Source organism: Coregonus lavaretus (assembly GCF_964263955.1).
Source record: "Coregonus lavaretus genome assembly, chromosome: 17".
NCBI lineage: Eukaryota > Metazoa > Chordata > Actinopteri > Salmoniformes > Salmonidae > Coregonus > Coregonus lavaretus.
The window spans coordinates 46,448,523-46,472,279 of record NC_140004.1 but is presented as its reverse complement, the minus strand read 5'-3'; positions in this window follow the sequence as shown (position 1 = coordinate 46,472,279).

The window sequence follows — 23,757 nt, the reverse complement described above, 5'->3', positions numbered from 1 at the left end:
TCGTGAACTGCTCGCCGTTAAGCTGGCTCTCGAGGAGTGGCGACATTGGTTGGAGGGGGCGGAACAACCCTTCATCGTTTGGACGGATCATAAGAATCTGGCTTACCTCCAGTCAGCGAAGCAGCTCAACCCCCGTCAAGCCAGGTGGGCACTATTTTTTGGGAGATTCAATTTTTCTGTCTTACCGTCCTGGGTCACGCAACGTCAAGCCTGACGCCCTGTCTCGTGTTCATTCGGCTGTTGATACTGGTAGTAACCCTGAACCCATTTTGCCTCCTACCTGTAGTATTGCGGTCATCACATGTGACATCGAGGGGATTGTTAGACAGGCTCAACATCATCAAGCTGACCCTGGGAGGGGTCCTCCTAACCGGATGTTTGTCCCTGAGTCTGCTCGCTCCCAGGTACTTCAGTGGGCTCACTCGTCTCCCCTTACCTGTCACCCTGGAGTTTCGCGGACCCTTGACTTTGTGCGACGGAAGTTCTGGTGGGCCACGATGGAGGCGGACACTCGAGCCTTCATTGCTGCTTGTACGGTATGTGCACGAAGTAAAAACTCCACCCAGGCCAGCGCTGGTCATCTACGACCTCTACCTATACCCAGCCGGCCCTGGTCGCATATCGCTATGGATTTTGTCACTGGACTTCCCCCCTCGTCTGGAAAGACTGTCATTCTTACGGTGATTGATCGTTTTTCTAAGTTCGCTGATTTTTTGGCCCTACCTAAACTGCCCACTGCCAGAGAGACGGCTGATATTTTGGTTGAACATGTGTTCCGCTCTCATGGTCTACCCACGGATATTGTCTCTGACAGGGGTCCCCAGTTTGTCTCCCAGGTGTGGAAAGCTTTCTGTAAAGCTTTGGGCATTAGATCCAGCCTGTCCTCTGGATATCACCCCCAGACCAACGGGCAAGCCGAGAGAGCGAACCAGGAGATGGAGACCGCTCTTCGCTGTGTCACTGGGTCTAACCCTGGGTCATGGAGCTCCATGCTCCCCTGGGTGGAATATGCTCATAACACCTTGACTAACGCTTCCTCTGGTTTGTCTCCTTTTCTGTGTGCTCTGGGTTATCAACCTCCCCTGTTCCCTTCCCAAGAGAGGGAACTGGCGGTACCCTCGGTGCAGTCCCACATGCGCCGCTGCTTCAAGGTCTGGAGGAAGGCCAGGGTAGCTCTGTCCCGAGCTTCGGCGTACATGCAGAGGCAAGCCAACCGTCACCGGTCCCAGGCTCCCGGTTACTCTCCTGGTCAAGAGGTATGGCTGAAGTCACGGGACCTTCCATTGAAGGTGGAGTCTAAGAAGATGGCGCCTCGTTTTATAGGACCGTTCAAGATACTGTCTATTGTTAACCCCTGCGCGGTTAAGCTACAGCTTCCTGCCTCCCTACGGGTTCATTCTACCTTTCATGTTTCCCAGATTAAGCCTGTGTCGGTTAGCCCTCTGTGCCCGCCCTCTCGTCCCCCTCCTCCGCCCAGGATCGTGGGTGGGGGTCCGGTCTACACTGTCCGGCGACTTCTGGATGTTCGCCGCCGAGATCGTGGTTTCCAGTACCTGGTGGATTGGGAGGGTTATGGTCCTGAGGAACGTTCCTGGGTGCCCAGGAGCTTCATTGTGGATCCTGCTCTGGTCCGAGAGTTTCATAGGTTACATCCCGATAAACCCCGTCGGCCGCCAGGTGGCGTCCGTAGAGGGGGTGGTACTGTTAGGCCTACTGCTGCTAGGTAGCTCTCTCTGCTCTCTCCCTCCCCTCTGTCTGTCCTTGATTGCAGGAGTGAAGTCTGGTGTGCGGGAGTCAGGGTTCCAGCTGCAGCTCATTCACCATAATCACCTCAGCCTTTAAGACCCGGTCAAACTTACCACTCATCGTCAGATCATAGTCAAGACGACCATGTTAGTCTCGCTGCCGACTCAACCTGGTTATTTTTGCTCTCTGTGTTTTTGGCCTGTTCTATTTACTTTTTCTCCTGTGCCACAGATATTTGGAACCTGACTCCTGCCTCCGCTTCACTCCTGCCACCACCATCCTGCTCTCCACTACCGGACCTCTCTTTTGGACTCACCACGAACACTAGGACATTACGATACCACACCTGCCCTGATCTGGATCTGTTACCCTCCCTGTAACCTGGACTTGCTCTTCCCCTATATTTGGAAACCTGGACTTTGAACATTGTAAATAAACCTGTTAAAACTTCTCTGGCTTGGTGTACTTGTCTGCATTTGGGTTCTTATCCAGTTAAATCATAACAGATGGTCATTAGGGCCAAACAGTTCTATTTTTGTTGCATCAGACCAGAGGACATTTCTCCAAAAAGTAAGATCTTTGTCCCCATGTGCAGTTGCAAACTTTAGTCAGGCTTTTTTATGGCGGTTTTGGAGCAGTGGCTTCTTCCTTGCTGAGCGGCCTTCCAGGTTATGTCGATATAGGACTTGTTTTACTGTAGATACGGCAGGGCGGCAGGTAGCTTAGTGGGTAAGAGCGTTGTGCCAGTAACCGAAAGGTCGCTTGTTCTAATCCCCGAGCCGACTAGGTGAAAAATCTGTAGATGTGCCGTTAAGCAAGGCACTTAACCCTAATTGCTCTGGATAAGAGCGTCTGCTAAATGACTAAAATTTAAATGTACCTGTTTCCTCCAGCATGTTCACAAGGTCCTTTGCTGTTGTTCTGGGATTGATTTGCACTTTTCGCACCAAAGTACATTCATCTCTAGAAGACAGAACGCGTCTCCTTCCTGAGCGGCATGATGGCTGCGTGGTCCCATGGTGTTTATATTTGCATACTATAGTTTATACAGATGAACGTGGTACCTTCAGGCGTTTGGAAATTGCTCCCAAAATGAACCAGACTTGTGGAGGTCTACAATTTTTTTCCTGAGGTCTAGGCTGATTTCTTTTGATTTTCCCATGATGTCAAGCAAAGAGGCACTGAGTTTGAAGGTTGGCCTTGAAATACATCCACAGGTACACCTCCAATTGACTCAAATTATGTCAGTTAGCCTATCAGAAGCTTCTAAAGCCATGACATCATTTTCTGGTATTTTCCAGGCTGTTTAAAGGCACAGTCAACTTAGTGTATGTAAACTTATGACCCTCTGGAATTGTGATACAGTGAATTACAGTGGGAAAAAAGTATTTAGTCAGCCACCAATTGTGCAAGTTCTCCCACTTAAAAAGATGAGAGAGGCCTGTAATTTTCATCATAGGTACACGTCAACTATGACAGACAAAATGAGGAAAAAAAATCCAGAAAGTCACATTGTAGGATTTTTTATGAATTTATTTGCAAATTATGGTGGAAAATAAGTATTTGGTCAATAACAAAAGTTTCTCAATACTTTGTTATATACCCTTTGTTAGCAATGACACAGGTCAAACGTTTTCTGTAAGCCTTCACAAGGTTTACACACACTGTTGCTGGTATTTTGGCCCATTCCTCCATGCAGATCTCCTCTAGAGCAGTGATGTTTTGGGGCTGTCGCTGGGCAACACGGACTTTCAACTCCCTCATAAGATTTTCTATGGGGTTGAGATCTGGAGAATGGCTAGGCCACTCCAGGACCTTGAAATGCTTCTTACGAAGCCACTCCTTCGTTGCCCGGGCAGTGTGTTCGGGATCATTGTCATGCTGAAAGACACAGCCACGTTTCATCTTCAATGCCCTTGCTGATGGAAGGAGGTTTTCACTCAAAATCTCACGATACATGGCCCCATTCATTCTTTCCTTTACACGGATCAGTCGTCCTGGTCCCTTTGCAGAAAAACAGCCCCAAAGGATGATGTTTCCACCCCCATGCTTCACAGTAGGTATGGTGTTCTTTGGATGCATCTCAGCATTCTTTGTCCTCCAAACACGACGAGTTGAGTTTTTACCAAAAAGTTCTATTTTGGTTTCATCTGACCATATGACATTCTCCCAATCCTCTTCTGGATCATCCAAATGCACTCTAGCAAACTTCAGACGGGCCTGGACATGTACTGGCTTAAGCAGGGGGACACGTCTGGCACTGCAGGATTTTAGTCCCTGGCGGCGTAGTGTGTTACTGATGGTAGGCTTTGTTACTTTGGTCCCAGCTCTCTGCAGGTCATTCACTAGGTCCCCCCGTGTGGTTCTGGGATTTTTGCTCACCGTTCTTGTGATCATTTTGACCCCACGGGGTGAGATCTTGCGTGGAGCCCCAGATCGAGGGAGATTATCAGTGGTCTTGTATGTCTTTCATTTCCTAATAATTGCTCCCACAGTTGATTTCTTCAAACCAAGCTGCTTACCTATTGCAGATTCAGTCTTCCCAGCCTGGTGCAGGTCTACAATTTTGTTTCTGGTGTCCTTTGACAGCTCTTTGGTCTTGGCCATAGTGGAATTTGGAGTGTGACTGTTTGAGGTTGTGGACAGGTGTCTTTTATACTGATAACAAGTTCAAACAGGTGCCATTAATACAGGTAACGAGTGGAGGACAGAGGAGCCTCTTAAAGAAGAAGTTACAGGTCTGTGAGAGCCAGAAATCTTGCTTGTTTGTAGGTAACCAAATACTTATTTTCCACCATAATTTGCAAATAAATTCATAAAAAATCCTACAATGTGACTTTCTGGATTTTTTTTCCTCAATTTGTCTGTCATAGTTGACGTGTACCTATGATGAAAATTACAGGCCTCTCTCATCTTTTTAAGTGGGAGAACTTGCACAATTGGTGGCTGACTAAATACTTTTTTCCCCCACTGTATAAGTTAAATAATCTGTCTGTAAACAATTGTTGGAAAAATTACTTGTGTCATGCACAAAGTAGATGTCCTAACCGACTTGCCAAAACTCTAGTTTGTTAACAAGAAATTTGTGGAGTGGTTGAAAAACAAGTTTTAATGACTCCAACCTAAGTGTATGTAAACATCCGACTTCAACTGTATGTCTTCACAAACCAGGACATAATTACCTTGCTCTAGCTGATTGACGAGGGTGGCATTTTCTGAGCTAAACTCCAACAACAACACATAAAACCTCACATAATTCTGCCCAAAGACAATGACAATTTCTCTCAACCAGTGGCATATGTGCTTTTTAGGTGAGCGCTAAATCCGCCCTTTGACAAGCAGTGCCCACTTCGTCAAAGGCAGGGGCGCAAAATATTTTTGCTTGTCCATTCCCAGCGCACCTCTCCAGCATCTCTGCAGCGTTCCATCAAAAACCAACGTTCCTGTCAAAAACATTATCTAACATCAATCATGTAGCGGGTGATTTAGACGGAGTCAGGTGCAGGAGGTATAAATTACTGAATAAATGGTTTATTCGGCCAATACAGCGGTTTGCAGCAATGCGTAAAACAACCACAGTGCGGTAACCTCAGACTCCTGGAGCGGACCAGCCACCACCGGCCTGAGGAGAGATAAGTGAAACGAGGGGTTAATACGTTAATCAGGAGGGAGCAGCAACCTATACGTAACCTCGTTAACTCTCCTCAGGACTTTGAAAGGCCCCACAAACCGCGGGCTCAGCTTCCGGCAGGGCAGGCGTAGGGGCAGGTTCCGGGTCGAGAGCCAGACCCGATCACCCGTGACAAAGACCGGGGCCTCAATGTGGAGGCGGTCAGCATTGGCTTTCTGGCGACGCACGGCGCGCTGGAGGTGGAGGTGGGCGGTGTTCAACGTCTCCTCTGCATGCCGAAACTATCGATACCTCCACATGGAACAATCACCCACAAAGACATGGTGGGGCAGAGGGAATACTTATACAGGGACTGATGAGGGGATATGATCCAGGTCTGTAATAAAAAACAAGACAAAACAAATGGAATGATGAGATAAGGAGCTGCAGTGGCTAGAAGGCCGGTGACAACTAACGCCAAAGCCAGCCCGAACAAGGAGCTGAGGCAGCTTCGGAGGAAGTCGTGACAGTATCCCTCCCCCCCCCAGCTCCAGCAGCGCGCCAACACCGGCCTCGGGGACAGCCAGGAGGACACGGAGCAGGACGAGCCAGATGGCGACGGAGGAAATCCCGCAACAGGGAAACAAAGCCTGCCCGAACAGGCAGCTTCGGAGGAAGTTGTGACAGTAGCTGACATTCAGAGCTTGAATAGACACATTGATTAGTCACAGGAATCAGGATGAATAAAGCCCAATGCAATGGCCTGTTTTACAAATTCCATTGTGGCCGATATTGTAGGCTACAACCCAGTAAACACGAGCCGACGTCTTTTGGATATATTTTGGACTTTTTTTGGGTGCAGTTTCGGCCCAGCCTTGAATCCCACGGACATTGGTTTTTAGTCCGGTCTGGACCAAATCTGAAACAATCATAGACGTCTATGGTGCGGTCCAGACCGGCCTTGATTTCAACGTCCACGGACACAGATTATTTTTTAAATGGAAGAAGTTTGGACCAGAAGAAGAGCTTTGGACAGGGAGGTGACCAAGAACCCGATGGTCACTCTGACAGAGCTCCAGAGTTCCTCTGTGGAGATGGGAGAACCTTCCAGAAGCACAACTATCTCTGCAGCACTCCATCAATCAGGCCTTTATGGTAGAATGGCCACACGGAAGCCACTCCTCAGTAAAATACACGACACCCCTCTTGGAGTTTGCCATATTCCACCTTAAAACTCTCAGACCATGAGAAACAAGATTCTCTGGTCTGATGAAACCAAGATTGAACTCTTTGGACTGAATGCCAAGCGTCATGTCTGGAGGAAACCAGGCACCCTCATCACTTGGCCAATACCACCCCTACAGTGAAGCAAGGTGGTGGCAGCATCATGCTGTTGGGATGTTCTTCAGCGGCAGGGACTGGGAGACTAGTCAGGATCAGGAAAAGATTAACGGAGCAAAGTGCAGAGAGATCCTTGATGAAAACCTGCTCTGGAGTGCTCAGAACCTCAGACTGAGGCGAAGGTTCACCTTCCAACAGGACATTGACCCAAAGCACACAGCCAAGACAATGCAGGAATGGCTTCAAGACAAGTCTCTGAATGTCCTTGAGTGGCCCAGCCAGAGCCCAGACTTGAACCCGATTAGACATCTCTAGAGAGACCTGAAAATAGCTGTGCAGCGACGCTCCCCATCCAACCTGACAGAGCTTGAGAGGATCTGCAGAGAAGAATGGGTAAAACTCCCCAAATACAGGTGTGTCAAGCTTGTAACGTCATACTCAAGAAGACTCAAGGCTGTAATCGCTGCCAAAGGTGTTTCAACAAAGTACTGAGTAAAGGGTCTGAATACTTATGTAAATGTGATATTTCAATTGTATTTTTTTTTACGTTTGCAATTTTTTTTAAATTATTGTGTGTAGATTGATGAGATTGATGAGAAGAAAAAACAAACAAGTTATTTGTATTTATTTTATCAATTTTAGAATAAGGCTGTAACGTAACAAAATGTGGAAAAACTCAAGGGGTCTGAATACTTTCCAAAGGAACTGTAAATTGAACCTAACTTCAATGTCTGGAAAATACGTATTTTAGACTTTATTCAACTTCATTTTGCATACTGGGACTATTCTAATTTGGTCTCCCCTATGGTGGCAGAACGGCAACAGTACATATTCATAAAGAAATGAAAAGATTCTGAGAGAATATAACATTTAAATTATATATATATATTTTTTTATATGGATTGCTATTTTAAAAAGGTATATTCAGGTGGTATCATGATATGTTTTTCTATGTTATGTTTATGACATATGGTTTTCGTTTTTCTTTCAGTGTGCGTCCTTATACAGCATACCCTGATTTCAATATATGTCCTCATATACCATGATTTATAACACAAGCATGACACTCGTTGCCTCTCTTCTTATGTAAATGGTGGAAGTGTGCCCTGTTAACTCCACATTTCCTTGGGCAGTATTCTAGAGGTGTTGTGCTGACAGCTGACATTTCGCTCCTATAGATATGCATATTGGGCAGCAGCCTCGGAGCGTGTGTGTGTGTGTGTGTGCGTGCATGTGTGTGTGTGTGCGCGTGTGTGTATGTGTGAGTGTGTGTGTCTGTGTGTGTGTGTGTGAGTGTGTGTTTTCGGACCTTCTCCTACCTATAGATATGTACAGTGGGGAAAAAAAGTATTTAGTCAGCCACCAATTGTGCAAGTTCTCCCACTTAAAAAGATGAGAGAGGCCTGTAATTTTCATCATAGGTACACGTCAACTATGACAGACAAAATGAGAAAAAATAATCCAGAAAATCACATTGTAGGATTTTTAATGAATTTATTGGCAAATGATGGTGGAAAATAAGTATTTGGTCAATAACAAAAGTTTCTCAATACTTTGTTATATACACTTTTTTGGCAATGACACAGGTCAAATGTTTTCTGTAAGTCTTCACAAGGTTTTCATACACTGTTTCTGGTATTTTGGCCCATTCCTCCATGCAGATCTCCTCTAGAGCAGTGATGTTTTGAGGCTGTCGCTGGGCAACACGGACTATCAACTCCCTCCAAAGATTTTCTATGGGGTTGAGATCTGGAGACTGGCTAGGCCACTCCAGGACCTTGAAATGCTTCTTACGCCCGGGCGGTGTGTTTGGGATCATTGTCATGCTGAAAGACTCAGCCACGTTTCATCTTCAATGTCCTTGCTGATGGAAGGAGGTTTTCACTCAAAATCTCATGATACAAGGCCCCATTCATTCTTTCCTTTACACGGATCAGTCGTCCTGGTCCCTTTGCAGAAAAACAGTGCCAAAGCATGATGTTTCCACCCCCATGCTTCACAGTAGGTATGGTGTTCTTTGGATGCAACTCAGCATTCTTTGTCCTCCAAACATGACGAGTTGAGTTTTTACCAAAAAGTTATATTTTGGTTTCATCTGACCATATGACATTCTCCCAATCCTCTTCTGGATCATCCAAATGCACTTCAGACGGGCCTGGACATGTACTGGCTTAAGCAGGGGGACACGTCTTGCACTGCAGGATTTGAGTCCCTGGCGGCGTAGTGTGTTACTGATGGTAGGCTTTGTTACTTTGGTCCCAGCTCTCTGCAGGTCATTCACTAGGTCCCCCCGTGTGGTTCTGGGATTTTTGCTCACCGTTCTTGTGATCATTTTGACCCCACGGGGTGAGATCTTGCGTGGAGCCCCAGATCGAGGGAGATTATCAGTGGTCTTGTATGTCTTCCATTTCCTAATAATTGCTCCCACAGTTGATTTCTTCAAACCAAGCTGCTTACCTATTGCAGATTCACTCTTCCCAGCCTGGTGCAGGTCTACAATTTTGTTTCTGGTGTCCTTTGACAGCTCTTTGGTCTTGGCCATAGTGGAGTTTGGAGTGTGACTGTTTGAGGTTGTGGACAGGTGTCTTTTATACTGATAACAAGTTCAAACAGGTGCCAGTAATACAGGTAACGAGTGGAGGACAGAGGAGCCTCTTAAAGAAGTTGTTACAGGTCTGTGAGAGCCAGAAATCTTGCTTGTTTGTAGGTGACCAAATACTTATTTTCCACCATAATTTGCAAATAAATTCATAAAAAATCCTACGATGTGATTTTTTGGAATTTTTTTCCTCAATTTGTCTGTCATAGTTGACGTGTACCTATGATGATAATTACAGGCATCTCTCATCTTTTTAAGTGGGAGAACTTGCACAATTGGTGGCTGACTAAATACTTTTTTTCCCCACTGTATATTGACACAAGGTCTGAAGGAACTGGTAGAAACAAGAGACACACATGGATAACCCTGAGTTACAGCCTGGTAACCCCGAGTTACAGCCTGGTAACCCTGAGTTACAGCCTGGTAACCCCCGAGTTACAGCCTGGTAACCCCGAGTTACAGCCTGGTAACCCCGAGTTACAGCCTGGTAACCCCGAGTTACAGCCTGGTAACCCTGAGTTACAGCCTGGTAACCCTGAGTTACAGCCTGGTAACCCAGAGTTACAGCCTGGTAACCCCCGAGTTACAGCCTGGTAACCCAGAGTTACAGCCTGGTAACCCCGAGTTACAGCCTGGTAACCCCCGAGTTACAGCCTGGTAACCCCGAGTTACAGCCTGGTAACCCCGAGTTACAGCCTGGTAACCCCGAGTTACAGCCTGGTAACCCCCGAGTTACAGCCTGGTAACCCCCGAGTTACAGCCTGGTAACCCAGAGTTACAGCCTGGTAACCCCCGAGTTACAGCCTGGTAACCCCGAGTTACAGCCTGGTAACCCCGAGTTACAGCCTGGTAACCCCGAGTTACAGCCTGGTAACCCCCGAGTTACAGCCTGGTAACCCCCGAGTTACAGCCTGGTAACCCTGAGTTACAGCCTGGTAACCCCCGAGTTGCAGCCTGGTAACCCTGAGTTACAGCCTGGTAACCCCCGAGTTGCAGCCTGGTAACCCTGAGTTACAGCCTGGTAACCCCCGAGTTGCAGCCTGGTAACCCTGAGTTACAGCCTGGTGGCCTACTCATCAGCTGGAATGGTTTGTAATGAGTTATTTAAAGGTGACTCTGTGGCGTATAAGCTGATGATGATTGCACCATGTATAGGGAGAGACAAGGAAAAATACCAGGGTCATTGCGGCATTGTGTCTTTTCCATTTAGAGAAGTGGTCTGTGGTTGTTGGACAGTTCTTTTACAATTGGAAACAGAAAACAAGAGCAACGTGACAGATGGATCGTACCCCACAGAAACATTGCATGGAGCTTGCATTTTTTTCTAGTAGAAAAGGGTTTTGCGAATATGAACATAAATGCATAGTGACCAACAAACATACCTTGGTTAGGTATTTTGTTTCTAATTGCTCATTACTTTGTGATAAGAACCATTTAAAATCTATAACCAAATATTTATTTCTGTATCCCCGATGTTTGTTTATAAATTGGATAGATTTGAAAGTATCAAGTACAGCTATGTCCAATTATTTTACATAATTGTATTACTTTCAAATTTTTTCCCAATTAAAACACTCTTATTAAATTAGAAGGTGACATAACCACAGAATGTTTAAACCACAGAATGTTTCAACCACAGAATGTTTCAACCACAGCAGAATGTTTCAACCACAGAATGTTTCAACCACAGAATGTTTCAACCACAGAACGTTCATTGTGTCGTTAGTTCCAGGAACTAAGGTCAACTGACAGCAAAAAACATTCGGTGGAATTCAACGGAACTCGTCAATAATGCTTTGTGTGATTATGGGAGGGTGGAGAAAGAGAGATCTACTCATAACTGTCAGTTATGTCATAGTTATTTTACAACGATTGGAGATGCCACGGTCGGTTACATTTCGCAGTGACGTTCACGTTGGATTCCGCAGACATTACCATCCGTTTTCTAACTTATAGGGTACATCCCAAACGACATCCTATGGGCCCTCGTTAAAAGCAATGCACTATGGGATAGTGTGACAATTTATGACCCGTGCATAGATAACTCTATAGGTTACCATGGGTTACCAGAGTGATGGCTTGACATGCCATTGGCAAGGTCCTCTGCACATTTAGACGTCATTTGAATAATTTATTCCTCTTTCAGGAAACCGTTTCTAACATGACCAAATATGAGCGGCAGAGTGAACTTCAGTGAATGCGGTTATTCAACAGAACCGACGGAGCTAGTTCACGAACAGCTGAATATTTAGGGTGTGGTATTACTGGTATTACACGCGGCACTGCACAATTGTGTGTTGTGTTCTTTGGTCGTTTTTAATATGAATAGTTGTAATATTGTGATGCAATATTTTCTATTTAAACCGGTTTTACAGTTTCTCAAGGTTCTGAAACACATGTTGATAATAACAGAATAGGCTGTACAGTGTGGAGCTTGTTTGGTGCGAAAAATATACATTGAAATACGCTGTATATTGATAGAAAAAAATATATATTTTGATATTTTGACAGAAACATAGATATATTGATATAGCAATAATATTAAATGGAAAATATATATATATTATTGATATAGCATTGATATGAAATGGAAAATATATCTATAGTATTGATATAGCATTAATATTAAATGGAAAATATATATATATATATATAGTATTGATATAGCATTAATATGAAATAGAAAATATATATATAGTATTGATATAGCAATAATATGAAATTACAGTCATGTTATTTGTCTCTGGATTATCAGAATTAAAATCTTTACTTCTATTAAATTCCAGGATTCATTTCAAACTGTAATTCAAACATAGATGATGGGATAATGATGCTGAGACTTACAGCTTCTGATTGGCCTACATGAGAAAGTGAGCTTTACAGCTTCTGATTGGCCTACAGGAGAACGTGAGCTTTACAGCTTCTGATTGGCCTACAGGAGAAAGTGAGCTTTACAGCTTCTGATTGGCCTACAGGAGAAAGTGAGCTTTACATTTCATTAGGCTAATTATTTGTCATGACTTGATTGATGGGATTGCACAATCAAAGCTATTTCAGCATTGCTTCATCATAATCTGACCACAATAATTCTTACCACAACAATTCCACTCAATTCAATGAGGATTCCATCTCTCATGCAAAACAACAATCAACCAATTCAGAAATAGCACTGAACACAATTAACTTCTCTAAGGTCCAATTTGATACAGGTCTTATTACCGGTGGTTATATTATCAAAAACTGATTTTAGAATTCAATTTGACAATTCAAAGGCTCATAAAAAAACACAACGCAAAATATAACTGCAAAACTCAGTCTTTTGTCTCTCCTCTTTGTCGCTTTATGTATGCTCACAGTCGGAAATTGGGCAAGGTGTCGGGTGTGTCTGGTGTGATGTGGTGAACGGTGTGACAGAGATTACAGACTTGGCCAGCAGGGCTGACAAAAAGCAACAGTTTCCCCTTCGAGCCTCCTTGATCCAATCTGATTAAAGTGTGTCCATCTGCTGAGCATTACAGGGGTCGGCAGGGCCCTTTCCCTGGGACCCTCAAGGCCCCTGAAGGGTTAGCCTGCGTCCCAAATGGCACCCTATTCCCTATGTAGTACACTACATTTGACAAGGGCGCCTAGGGGGCTCTGGTCTAAAGTAGTGCACTATGTAGGGAATAGGGTGCCATTCGGGACGTATTCTCAGAGATGCTAATAGGGACTCTACCTCCATGGAGGAGGCCACAAAGTCAGGCTAGCACCCGGCTGGGAGCTAACAATACACTGCTGAGAGAGGGGAGGAATAAGGGTAGAGAGAGAGAGAGAGAGAGAGAGAGAGGGGTGGAGGCTTAGGGGAGAGTGGAACACCGTTCCCACATGGTGGAGGTCTGGCTATGGGCCACTGGGGGCCTGTTAGGCTCATTGTTCCTCTCAGAACGACATGCGTCCTCACCATATGAACCTTGTTTAAATAGCTGTCCCTTTCTCCACCCTCTACCCCCCCGGTCCCTAGTGGCAGATGTGTCTTTTATTCCCCGACTTATTCAGGTCGGAATTCCTGATCTTGAGGATTGAATGGGATTCTCTAGGATTAGGATACTTTAGCTGGATTATTGTTATTATTGTTGGTTGATGTCGTACTTCATGTTTGACATGAGAACATGAGGGAGAGTGAGTTCATAATATATTTGTTGGGTGCAGCTTTTGTTTGAGGCTTTTATTTTGGTGACATACTTCTACTTATCTTCATCCGGGAAATCAATATCTAAATAAATACCAATTAAGCCCAAAGAGGATGTCAATATCAATATTAGAAAGAAGCAGTGGGGAAGCAGTAGGGAAGCACCACATGGTATGTCCCTGATCAGATCCACCGTGAATGTTATTGGCTCTGCAACAGTCAGCTGGACATAATGTCATTAACAATCAATAGTGCAAAACTTCAGGGACAAAGAACGGCAGCAACAGAGAGAGAGAGAGAGAGAGAGAGAGAGAGAGAGAGAGAGAGAGAGAGAGAGAGAGAGAGAGAGAGAGAGAGAGAGAGAGAGAGAGAGAGAGAGAGAATCTTATTAGCGTGTGGCCATTTGAGAAAGCTGACAGAAGGGCCTGCTGTCACTGACAATGCCTGTTTGTGTGTGTGTGTGTGTGTGTGTGTGTGTGTGTGTGTGTGTGTGTGTGTGTGTGTGTGTGTGTGTGTGTTTGTGTGTGTGTGTGTGTGTGTGTGTGTGTGTGTGGTGACCCTGCTTCAGGTCAGGAAATGACATTTTTGCATCTACTATCAGTTTGAGTTTATTGATATTTTGGTCCTTTAATGATATTAGTACTTTATAGAGTGAACATGAACATTTCAAAAAACGTAATGTACATAATGTGTATATTTAATTTTGTTCATCATTCTACCGTCACCAAAATGTCATGAATTTTAACCCCTTTTTAATGGACATACAAACATAATTTCAAAGCTCACTACATTGAATCACACATCATTTAAAAGCCCATTTTATAGAAAATGTTACAAACTGGACTATATGTAGTAACTTATTTTGAAGAGAAGGTGATTGGGTCTAAATAGGTGTTTGGCGGTAACAGGAATTTCAGTGTACTTGTCTTTAACTGCCAAGTCAGACTCTCTCCACACGCCAACACATTCTCAGCTTCAGAAGCATCTACAATGTGTATGTTTATTGATTTAATTCAATCATGTATGGCTATAAATATTGTATTCCTTCATATGGGCAAAATATTGTATGTACGGTGCATTCGGAAAGTATTCAGACCACTTCCCTTTTTCCACATTTTGTTACGTTACATCCTTATATTAAAATGGATTAAATTACACATTTTCCTCATCAATCCACACACAATACCCCATAATGACAAATCGAAAACAGGTTTTTAGAATTATTAGCAAATTTAAAAAACAGAAATACATTATTTACATAAGTATTCAGACCATTTGCTATGAGACTCGAAATTGAGCTCAGGTGCAGCCTGTTTCCATTGATCATCCTTGAGATGTTTCGACAACTTGATTGGAGTCCACCTGTGGTCAATTCATTTGATTGGACATTATTTGGAAAGGCATACACCTGTCTATGTAAGGTCCCATAGTTGACAGTGCATGTCAGAGCAAAGACCAACCTATGAGATCGAAGGAAATGTCCGTAGAGTGTCGAGGCACAGATCTGGGGAAGGGTACCAAAAACTTTCTGCAGCATTGAAGGTCCCGGAGAACACAGTAGCCTCCATCATTCGTAAATGGAAGAAGTTTGGAACCACCAAGACTCTTCCTAGAGCTGGGCGCAAACTGAGCAATCGGGGGAGAAGGGCCTTGGTCAGGGAGGTGACCAAGAACCCGATGGTCACTCTGACAGAGCTCTAGAGTTCCTCTGTGGAGATGGGATAACCTTCCAGAAGACAACCATCTCTGCAGCACTCCACCAAATCAGGCCTTTATGGTAGAGTGGCCAGACAGAAGCCACTCCTCAGTAAAAGGCACATGACTGCCTACTTGGAGTTTGCCAAAAGGCACCTAAAGGACTCTCAGACCATGAGAAACAAGATTCACTGGTCTGATGAAACCAAGATTGAACTCTTTGGCCTGAATGCCAAGCATCACGTCTGGAGGAAACCTGGCACCATCCCTACTGTGAAGCATGGTGGTGGCAGCATCATGCTGTGGGGATGTTTTTCAATGGCAGGGACTGGGAGACAAGTCAGGATCGAGGGAAAGATTAACGGAGCAAAGTACAGAGAGATCCTTGATGAAAACCTGCTCCAGAGCACTCAGGACCTCAGACTGGGGCGAAGGTTCATCTTCCAACAGGACAACGACCCTAAGCACACAGCCAAGACAACACAGGAGTGGCTTCAGGACAAGTCTCTGAATGTCCTTGAGTGGCCCAGCCAGAGCCTGGACTTGAACCTGATCAAATATCTCTGGAGAGACCTGAAAATAGCTGGCAGCGACGCTCCCCATCCAACCTGACAGAGCTTGAGAGGATCTGCAGAGAAGAATGGGAGAAACTCCCCAAATACAGGTGTACCAAGCTTGTAGCGTCATACCCAAGAAGACTCGAGGCTGTAATCGCTGCCAAAAAGTGCTTCAATAAGTACTGAGTAAACGGTCTGAATACTTATGTAAATGTATTTTTTTTTTTTTTTTTTATATATATACATTTGCTAAAAATTCTAAAAACCTGTTTTTGCTTTGTCATTATGGGTATTGTGTGTAGATTGATGAGGAAAAAAACAATTTAATCAGTTTTAGAATATGGCTGTTACGTAACAAAATCTGGAAAAAGTCAAGGGGGCTGAATACTTTCCGAATGCACAAAGTTTGTGTGGTTATCCTTAGATATATTCTTCAGACTTTTACAGAGGAAATCGTTAATATGTTGTCAAATTTGTATTCTAGAAAACATTTTATTTGGAAAAATGCGGCAGAAATTCATTTCATGTACGTCTTTAGAAAGTCAGGTCTTGGAGTGTCTTAAAAAAAATGAAACCAAAATATTTAGGCTGACTTCTTCCAGTATCCAGAAAAGTTGATTTGTGGTGTAAGCAAAAAATACTGTGCATATCAAATGAGATATTGCCCTATTTGCATATTTTAATACAATATTTCAGAAAAAATTGTAATATAAAAAAATATGTATATTTGTGATGCCTGGCCTTAACCTTTTGATTCTCTGGGTTCAAAGGTCAATTGACCCTTGGAGGAGTAGAAACAGGATGGCACCCAGGCAACCAGTCCATTCAATAGCGACGCCAAAAGTCATAATTTTATTTTCTGGTTCATCAAAGGGTAGTGGCCCCACCTCACCAATCTTGTTCTCCGACACGGTCATTTATCAATGTTCAGATCCGACAACAGACAACAGAACAGAGCTACAGAGCCAAGTTAGAAGGGAGTTAATCATAACGTCCCATCTGGGCTGCATGCTAAGCATTTTGGGTGGATAGAGCAATAGATTGTAGTCCTCTCAACATTTGAGAGCAGAATCTCCTAAATACTTCACTGGAAGACCCATTGTCTTAGCATGGTACTTCAGTAGGAAATACAAGTGGTCAATAACTATTAGATATCCAAAGCTGCTATCAACATGCTGGACATATTTATATCACATCTCTGCTTCAGATTCATCTTCGTAGGGACACATACACAGATAAAAAAAAAATCAAAAATCCCCCCATGCTCCCTTATATATCAGTAGATAGCAAATCAATTAATTACCAGTTTATGGGACATGTCATCTAAAGGTCCCATCTAAACTTGATTCCATCCTATTCCATCCTAACCCTAACTTCAATACACCACAAGCTGAAAATGAACATCCCATCGACGTACAGCCCTGCTCTTGGTTGTCATGGTGAACTTGTCTTGCGGTCGTGGGGTCTTGAGAGGGCGTGGCCCCATTCTACTTTGTTTGAGATCCGACTGACAGTTTAACAGATTGATGATTGACCCTGGGGTCACAACAAATAAAAAAGTTGTAGGATCTAATTAACCAGTAGAATTATAAAGGAAACAGGGGAGGTCTGTTGCAGATTAAAAACAGAGACATTTGGTAGAAGTAATAGGAAGAGAGCACTCACACCCACACACAATGCAGCCACCCACACACACACACACACACACACACACACACACACACAGACTGACAGACACACACACACACGCATGCACGCACGCGCACACACAGACTGACAGACACTACTGGCGGAGAGACAGACAGACTGACAGACACACAGACTGACAGACACACAGACAGACAGACACACAGACTGACAGACACACAGACTGGCAGACACACAGACTGACAGACACACAGACTGACAGACACACAGACTGACAGACACACAGACTGACAGACACACAGACTGACAGACACACAGACTGGCGGAGAGAGGGAACGGAACAGTAACCCAGGACAACCAGAAGGGGAAAACAGAGAGCTAGACATATTGGAATAGGTGCTTTTTATGGTACGTTAACAGAGAGTTAGACGCTTATGATGCTATAATCCCAAACAATGTCTATGCATAAACAAATGTACATGCATAAACAAAATACATTTTTTTTTAAATGTATTTAAATAGTCAGCACTAAATCCCTAGTCATCCAAAAAATCCCCACTAAATATTCTTAGCTGGAATTTCAGTAACTTACATTTTCAACATTGTTTTGTGGTTGTTTTGAGTCATGAAAGAGCAGGCCAGTGTGATAGGATGACAGCGAGGAGGGATACGGTAAAAGACTAGCCAGTGTGATAGGGTGACAGTGAGGAGGGATACGGTAAAAGACTAGCCAGTGTGATAGGGTGACAGCGAGGAGGGATACTCTAATATAGATCTGGTGTTCCAACACGTCTGTCTGTCTCTGCTCCTAATTTCATCCCATCCCCGGCTAGCTGTCTGATGTCACAGTGGATACAGAACTGTCGCAAGCTACAGGTAACTGCCAAAATAAAAGGAAACGCCAACATAAAATTGTCCAAATACATAATCTCAATAAAACATCTCCACCTGGTTATAAATATCTTGTTCCCGTGCCAGGGGTGGTGGTCTTGCTGTTTTCCACAAAGACTGTTTTGACCTGAAAATGTTGCCTTCTGGCTTTTAAAATTAAGTCTCCCGGCCCCCTCGCGGTGATACAACAACAAACAGTCTCCTGATCACCTCTCTGTATCCTACCCTCTCCAATGTTGTTATCCTAGGTGATTTCAACATTCACATTGATTCAACAAAATGTTCCTCTGCTACTGACTTTCTGAACCTGCTTGACTGTCTCAACCTGGTACATCATGTCAACGTCCCCACACACAGACCGAGACATACACCAGACCTCATCATGACTGGAGAAGTCTCTGCCTCAAACCTGGACATAGACCAGACCTCATCATGACTGGAGAAGTCTCTGCCTCAAACCTGGACATAGACCAGACCTCATCATGACTGGAGAAGTCTCTGCCTCAAACCTGGACATACATGTGGGGAAGTGATAATGTCTGTGAGAACTCCTGGATGTATCTGATCATAGTGTCGTGACAATGTCTGTGAGTACTCCTGGATGTATTCTGATCATAGTGTCGTGATAATGTCTGTGAGTACTCCTGCAGTTCAGCTCTGCCTCAGGCGCACCATTCAACTCAGAAACATTAAGTCCCTTGACAAATCCCTTTTCCAGTAGTCTGTTCGCCCTGCCCTACAAGCTGACTGCCTTGAGTCCACCCCTGACAAGATGATCGACCGGTATAATAGCACTCTAAGGAACACCTTGAACAGCCTTTCCCCTGAAAAAACATAAAGTATCCTTCCCATGGTCCTCCGCAAGGTTTACCGAGGAGCTGCGCTGCATGAAAAACCATAGCCACAGTTAAGAACATCTCTGGAGAAGTAGTGGCCTATAAAGTCAACCTACTGTCCCCTGTAGCTCAGTTGGTAGAGCATGGCGCTTGCAACGCCAGGGTTGTGGGTTCGATTCCCATGTGGGGCCAGTATGAAAAAATAAAATATGTATGCACTCACTAACTGTAAGTCGCTCTGGATAAGAGCGTCTGCTAAATGACTAAAATATACAAATGTACTGGCCTATAAAGACCATCTACTGGCCTATAAAGACCTCCTACTGGCCTATAAAGACCTCCTACTGGCCTATAAAGACCTCCTACTGGCCTATAAAGACCTCCTACTGGCCTATAAAGACCTCCTACTGGCCTATAAAGACCTCCTACTGGCCTATAAAGACCTCCTACTGGCCTATAAAGACCTCCTACTGGCCTATAAAGGCTCCTACTGGCCTATAAAGACCTCCTACTGGCCTATAAAGACCATCTACTGGCCTATAAAGACCATCTACTGGCCTATAAAGACCTCCTACTGGCCTATAAAGACCTCCTACTGGCCTATAAAGACCTCCTACTGGCCTATAAAGACCTCCTACTGGCCTATAAAGACCATCTACTGGCCTATAAAGACCTCCTACTGGCCTATAAAGACCTCCTACTGGCCTATAAAGACCTCCTACTGGCCTATAAAGACCATCTACTGGCCTATAAAGACCTCCTACTGGCCTATAAAGACCTCCTACTGGCCTATAAAGAACTCCTACTGGCCTATAAAGACCCCCTACTGGCCTATAAAGACCACCTACTGGCCTATAAAGACCACCAGGCTTGCTATTGCAAAGCAGCCCGCTCCACCTTCTACTCTGTCATGATAGACAATCACTGAGGAAATCTCAGGACCTTGTTCTCCACCATCAGTCACCTCCTCTTGTTCTCCACCATCAGTCACCTCCTCTTGTTCTCCACCATCAGTCACCACCTCTTGTTCTCCACCATCAGTCGTCTCCTCTTGTTCTCCACCATCAGTCACCTCCTCTTGTTCTCCACCATCAGTCACCTCCTCTTGTTCCCCACCATCAGTCACCACCTCTTGTTCTCCACCATCAGTCACCTCCTCTTGTTCTCCACCATCAGTCACCTCCTCTTGTTTTCCACCATCAGTCACCACCTCTTGTTCTCCACCATCAGTCGTCTCCTCTTGTTCTCCACCATCAGTCACATCCTCTTGTTCTCCACCATCAGTCACCTCCTCTTGTTCTCCACCATCAGTCACCTCCTCTTGTTCTCCACCATCAGTCACCACCTCTTGTTCTCCACCATCAGTCGTCTCCTCTTGTTCTCCACCATCAGTCGTCTCCTCCACCCTACATACTCTGGCCCTCACACAGCAACTACCGATCAATGCAACCGATTTGCTGAGTTCTTCAAGGCTAAAATCAACACCATCCGACAAAACATTGTATCCTCCAATCTCAAACCCACTTTGGCTCCTTTGGCATCGGACCCACCTACCGGTCAGACCTACTCTCCCCCTATGAACCTAAATGGTATCGGACCCACCTACCGGTCAGACCTACTCTCCCCCTATGAACCTAAATGGTATCGGACCCACCTACCGGTCAGACCTACTCTCCCCCTATGAACCTAAATGGTATCGGACCCACCTACCGGTCAGACCTACTCTCCCCCTATGAACCTAAATGGCATCGGACCCACCTACCGGTCAGACCTACTCTCCCCCTATGAACCTAAATGGTATCGGACCCACCTACCGTCAGACCTACTCTCCCCCTATGAACCTAAATGGCATCGGACCCACCTACCGGTCAGACCTACTCTCCCCCTATGAACCTAAATGGTATCGGACCCACCTACCGGTCAGACCTACTCTCCCCCTATGAACCTAAATGGTATCGGACCCACCTACCGGTCAGACCTACTCTCCCCCTATGAACCTAAATGGCATCGGACCCACCTACCGGTCAGACCTACTCTCCCCCTATGAACCTAAATGGTATCGGACCCACCTACCGGTCAGACCTACTCTCCCCCTATGAACCTAAATGGTATCGGACCCACCTACCGGTCAGACCTACTCTCCCCCTATGAACCTAAATGGCATCGGACCCACCTACCGGTCAGACCTACTCTCCCCCTATGAACCTCCATGCACCCCATGTTCAAACCACGCCAAACTCCTCCATGACCAGGATCCGCACAACGGGGGACCGGGCCTTTGCCTCCTATGCACCACGCCTATGGAACTCCCCTCCTGATCATCTCAGGGCTGTTCAGACTGTTGGGGTTTTTAAAGCTGGCCTTAAGACTCATCTCTATCAGCTGGCCTGCCATTATAGCCTTCCTCCTAGACTTTGATTGTTGCTTTCATGATATGGTTAGATAAATGTATAGATATTTTTTTTTTTACGCACTTTGACATTATTCTTGTATAACGAAAAGCACTTAACAAATGTAATACATTAGTATTATTATTATTATTATTATTATTATTAACATTCTTAACAGGGCGTTGGTCCACCACCAGCCAAAACAGCTCCTTGGTATAGATTCTACAAGCGTCTGGAACTCTATTGGAGGGATGCGACACCGTTCTTCCACCAGAAATTCCATCATTTGCCGTTTTGTTAATGGTGGGGGGGGAAATGCCGTCTCAGGTGCTGCTATTCAATTGGGTTGCGATCTGGTGACTGAGACGGCCATGGCATGTGGTTTAAATTGTTTTCATGCTCATCAAACCATTCAGTGACCACTCGTGCCCTGTGGATGGGGGCATTGTCATCCTATGGGGGCATTGCCATGGTAGCCAAAATAATATCCTGCAGAGCATTTTTATGCATGACCCTAAGCATGATGGGATGTTAATTGCTTAATTAACTCAGGAACCACACCTGTGTGGAAGCACCTGCTTTCAATATATTTTGTATCCCTCATTTACTAAAGCGTTTCTATACACTGAACAAAAATATAAACGCAACATGTAAAGTGTTCGTCCCATGTTTCGTGAGCTAAAATAAAAGATCCCAGAAATGTTCCGATATGCACAAAAAAGTTATTTCACTCAAATTTTGTGGACAAATTTGTTTACATCCCTGTTAGTGAGCATTTCTCCTTTGCCAAGATAATCCATCCACCTGACAGGTGTGGCATATCAAATAACGGATTAAACAATATCATCACAGGTGCACCTTGTGCTGGGGACAATAAAAGGCCACTCTAAAATGTGCAGTTTTGTCACACAACACAATGCCACAGATGTCTCAGGTTTTGAGGGAGCGTGCAATTGGCCAGAGAATTGAATGTTAATTTCTCTTCCATAAGCCACCTCCAACGTCGTTTTAGAGAACTTGGCAGTATGTCCAACCGGCCTCACAACCGCAGACCACATGTATGGCGTCGTGTGGGTTAGCGTTTTGCTGATGTCAACATTGTGAACGGAGTGCACCATGGTGGCGGTGGGGTTATGGTATGGGCAGGCGTAAGCTACGAACAACGAACACAATTGCATTTTATCGATGGCAATTTGAATGCACAGAGATACCGTGACGAGATCCTGAGGCCCGTTGTCGTGCCATTCATTCATTCGCCGCCATCACCTCATCTTTCAGCATGATAATGCACGGCCCCATGCCGCAAGGATCTGTACACAATTCCTGGAAGCTGAAAATGTCCCAGTTCTTCCATGGCCTGCATACTCAGACATGTCACCCATTGAGCATGTTTGGGATGCTCTGGATCGACGTGTACGACAGCGTGTTCAAGTTCCCGCCAATATCCAGCAACTTCGCACAGGCATTGAAGAGGAGTGGGACAACATTCCACAGGCCACAATCAACAGCCTGATCAACTCTTTGCGAAGGAGATGTGTCACGCTGCATGAGGCAAATGGTAGTCACACCAGATACTGACTGGTTTTTAAATCCCCTACCTTTTGTTATGGTATCTGTGACCAACAGATGCATATCTGTATTCCCAGTCATGTGAAATCAATAGATTAGGACCTAATGAATTCATTTCAATTGACGGATTTCCTTATATAAACTGTAATTCAATAAAATCTTTAAAATTGTTGCATGTTGCGTTTATATTTTTGTTCAATGTATTATTCAGTATATCTTCCACATCTCCCTACCTTTTCCTTAATATCTCTTTCTTTCTTTCTTTCTTTCTTTCCTTCTTTCTTTCTTTCTTTCTTTCTTTCTTTCTTTCTTTCTTTCTTTCTTCTTTCTTTCTTTCTTTCTTTCTTTCTTTCTTTCTTTCTTCTTTCTTTCTTTCTTTCTTTCTTTTCTTTCTTTCTTTCTTTCTTTCTTCTTCTCTCTCTCTCTCTCTCTCTCTTTCCCACTCTCTCCATCCCTGTCTCTAAAAGCTGTGTCATCAGGATGATGCTGTCTCTCCATCCCTGTCTCTAAAAGCTGTGTCATCAGGATGATGCTGTCCCTCCATCCCTGTCTCTAAAAGCTGTGTCTTCAGGATGATGCTGTCTCTCCATCCCTGTCTCTAAAAGCTGTGTCATCAGGATGATGCTGTCTCTCCATCCCTGTCTCTAAAAGCTGTGTCATCAGGATGATGCTGTCTCTCCATCCCTGTCTCTAAAAGCTGTGTCATCA